The 4,088-nt window shown below is 42.4% G+C and overlaps 1 protein-coding gene across 8 annotated transcripts in view; it reads left to right on the top strand.

The window, feature by feature from the left end:
- CALCOCO2 (calcium binding and coiled-coil domain 2) overlaps window positions 1–4,088 on the top strand; it is a 29,798-nt gene that overhangs the window by 7,618 nt on the left and 18,092 nt on the right. The gene's annotated exons all lie outside the window — the stretch shown is intronic.

Raw genomic sequence — 4,088 nt, 5'->3', positions numbered from 1 at the left:
ACACACACACACACACACACACACACACACACACACACACACACGCCCATAATGACAAATGGTCCTATTTCCAGAGACAGGAGATAAAGGTCAAATTAAATAATTTGCACTGTTGAGTGCCAACATCAATGACCTTTGTTGTGAGATTTCATTATGTCATGTGTTTATTTGCCAATGCTGTTCATCCTGAAATCAGACATTATTTTTTACTGCACTTTGAAGGAGCTGGTGCTTATTCATATCCCTCATTGAGTTACTTTTTCTTGTTTGGAATTCCAAGCTAATTGATGGAGCCATGGTAGCTGGTATTTAGAGGTAGGGATAGTAGACAACCAAAAGACACTGGCAAGTATTATGACAGCTCCTGAGACTGCAGAGCAGTGAAACATTAGATTAAAAGATGGTCTAACACAGAAAACTGACACACCAGAGCGTTTTGTATTTTGGAAAGAAGGTGGCAGTTGTTTTTTCTTTCCCATATGTAACAAAACTGTCCAGTAGAACTTTTTACAATCATCACTGTCCAGTAGAACTTTCTACAGTGGAGCTATATCTTCACTGTCCAGTACAATAGCCTCTAGCCACATGTGGCTATTGAGACTTAAAATGTGGCTAATATGAGGGACAGGACTTTAAATTTTATTTATTTAAAAAATTTTTTTATTAGCTTCAGGTGTATAAAACACATAGTGATTAGACATTTATATACCTCACAAAGTGATCACCCCAGTAAGTCTATTACCCATCTGACACTGTACAGTTCTTACAATATTATTGGCTATATTCCTACAATGTTTTTTATTATATTCCCTATGTTGTACTATATATCCCATGACTATTTTTTTTAAATTATAGTTGACATTCCATGTTATTTTATATTAGTTTCAGGTGTACAGCATAGTGATTAAGCATTTATTGGGTCGCCGGGAAAGTCATGATGCATTTTTGCATTGAAAAACATAGAAAAATACATCATGACTTTCCCGACGACCCAATATATAATTTATTAAGTGATCCCCCCATTAAGTCTAGTACCCATGTGACACTATACATAGCTTCTACAATTGACTGTATTCCCCATACTGTACTTTACATCCCAGTGACTATTTTGTGACTACCAATTTGTACTTCCTAATCCCTTCACCTTTCTCACTCGCCCTCCCATCTAGTAACCATCAGTTTGTTCTCTGTATCCTTGAGCCTGTTTCTGTTTTGTCATTTATTTTGTGTTTAGATTCCACATATGAGTGAGATCATATGGTATTTGTCTTTCTCAGTCTGACTTATTTCACTTAGCATAATATCCTCAAGGTTCTAAATTTTATTTATTTCTAGTTAATTTAAATTTAAATAGCCTGATGTGGCTAGTGGCTATCATATTGGACAGTGCAGGCAAAGATAATAAAAGAAAAAGGATTCCAAAATTACTTAATAGTCTTTGAAGTATAATCTGTAACTTCCTTAAATTATGTTTCTGTTTTGCATAGACTGTATTTCCCGAGCACTTAGCAACTTCCTGTGAAGACTTCACCATAAACCAAATGAAAATCTTATGCTTTTTAAAAACAAATGTTTAAAAATATTTTTGTAAAAAATGCATCTATATTTGAAATGCTTCATGCATTTCAGAGGTATTGCCGTGCCTCATAAAGAAATCATGGTGTATCCAAGGAATGGCCTCTAATGTTCATTGTCCGTAGAGCTATTGATTTGAACCCCATCCTGAAGCCTCAAAAAAGTTATGAGTAACAGAGAACACAAACTTTTTGAGGATATACACTGTGCTAGGTGTTCGATGAGGGTGTGTGTGTGTGTGTGTGTGTGTGTGTGTGTGTGTTCTAATTTAATCCTCACAGCACAGCAGCCCCCTGAGGTAAGTAGTATTTCTTGAGCACAGATGAATATAATGAATAGACTCAAGATGGTGACTTTCCCATGGTCTCCCAGTGAGTAAGTGGTGAAGCAGGTTTGTTGCACTCCCAAACTTCTGCTTTTCCTCCTCTATTCTGCTGAATTACTTTGAACAACAGATGGTAAATTAGAGAACTAAAAGTTGACTGTGAAGTTTTGTGTCGTTCATATCTCACTTTTTTTTTAAGATTTTTATTGGGCAATTGGGGGAAGGGGAACAGTGCTGGGGAATTGGGGGAAGGGGAACAAATTGCTGTCGTTTTGTTCTTCAGTCTAGTTGTGGAGGACGTTGCTTCACTGGCCCAAGTTGGCACCATCATTGCGCGCTTCCCGGGCGAGGCACATCAGTCGCCGGCTTCTGGACGGCCGCTCACTGCGGCTGCTGGCCGCTCACGCTGGCTGCTGGCCGCTCACGCTGGCTGCTGGCTACACACGGTAGCCCATGGCAACCCACTGCCACAGGGGCTGCAGCCTACGCCGTCGCCGGCGACTCACAGCAGCCCAGCTCCAGGTTGAGCTGTTGTTCAGCATCTTAACTGAAGAGGGCAGTGTCACTGGCCCTCATATGTGGGATCCGAACCGGGGCCCTCTGGTGTCCCAAGCCAGTTCTTAACCATCGCGCCACTTGGCCGGCCCCCAAGCGAGTTATTAACCATCGTGCCATTTGGCCGGCCCTCATATCTCACTTTTGACACTTGCCCAGTCCGGTGTGCTTATAACATGGTCTTTTTTTAATTTTATTTTTTTTATTTTAACAGAACAGCCAGATTTTCCTTTTATTTTATTTTTAAAATTTTTTTATTTATTTGTTTTTTTTAAAGATTTTATTGGGGAAGGAAAACAGTGTCGGGGAATTGGGGGAGGGGAACAGCCAAGTTGTTATTCTTCAGTCTTAGTTGTGTAGGGCGCAGCTAGCTCAGCTCCAAGTCTAGTCGCCATCCGGCTGCCCGTCGGCAGCTCACAGCTGCTGAGCTCAAGGTGCCATGTTCAATCTTAGTGGCAGGTGGGCGTAGCTTACCATCCCATGTGGGAATCGAACTGGCAACCTTGTCGTTAGGAGCGAGTGCTCTCACCAGCTGAGCCATCCTGCCACCGTAAGCAGCTCAGCTCTGGTGCAGCTCACCGCCTGCGAACCTGTTGCTCTGAGCTCATGCTTTTAACCAACTGAGCCACTCGGCCGACCTATCTTACAGCGTGGTCTTAATCGTATTCAATCAACTCCACATCAGCCCTAATGCTGATACTTCCTGGCACCAAGTCGGCACTCAAGGAATGTGTCTGGATTTGCACTATGCTGTATCTTCTCAATACAGCAAAAGCTAACTCCAGTCATCCAGCCTGAAGTGGGTGGGAGCCAGCTCTCCTTCCTTTCCTGCATAGTCCTGTGCTCCATACTCTCCTTTACCCAGGCAAGTAAATGTCTCCTAGGTTTCGGAGCCGGGAAGCCCTGTGCCACGAGAGGCAGACGGGGCCAGGACGCCTCAGGTGGAGGAGCCAAGGACAGAAATTGCAGGCAGCTAGAAGTTGTGTCCTTGTTCCAAGGCAGCAGTAATTCTTAGGCCTTTCCAGATGATATTTTGGTCACAGTGCATTAAGAAACTCCAGGATGTGAATGAAGATGCCATAAAATTCCTGCTTCCTGCACCACCACAGGCTGCAGGGGCTCTGAGATGCTTACAGCAATGGGGTGTGTATTAATGAGACACTAAAACATGCCCTCGTATGTCCTGATGAGCTTTCAGTGCAGCCTTTTCAATCCTGTTCGGATTCCTTAATATATAACAATGGAATTTATTTTTAGTTCTTTGTTGTCCCACTGGGCTCAGGTAGGGTCAAACTTTGGCAATAAATGTAATTTTGCTTCTCAGCTGCTGAGTGTTCTCCCCTTGAAGACTCAATGGCTCCCTTTCTATTTATCTTCCACATACAATTTGAGCCATCTTTTACCCCTCCTCACATTTAGTGAGAATATTTTCCACTTAGTCAGCTGCCTGCTCCAAGGCATATTTTACAGTATCCCTATATCTTATGACTTATTGTATTCAATACCTAGACGAGGCCTTTATGACTACCAAATTGTTATTGTTTTTTATCACCAAAAAGCCTTAATGAAGCATGCATTAAGAAAAACACTACAGGGCCAGCCGGATGGCGCAGTTGGTTAAGAGCGCAAGCTC

This window comes from Hipposideros armiger, unplaced genomic scaffold (genome assembly GCF_001890085.2).
Source record: "Hipposideros armiger isolate ML-2016 unplaced genomic scaffold, ASM189008v1 scaffold_40, whole genome shotgun sequence".
In the NCBI taxonomy this organism is placed as follows: domain Eukaryota; kingdom Metazoa; phylum Chordata; class Mammalia; order Chiroptera; family Hipposideridae; genus Hipposideros; species Hipposideros armiger.
This window is presented reverse-complemented; position numbering and strand designations above follow the sequence as displayed.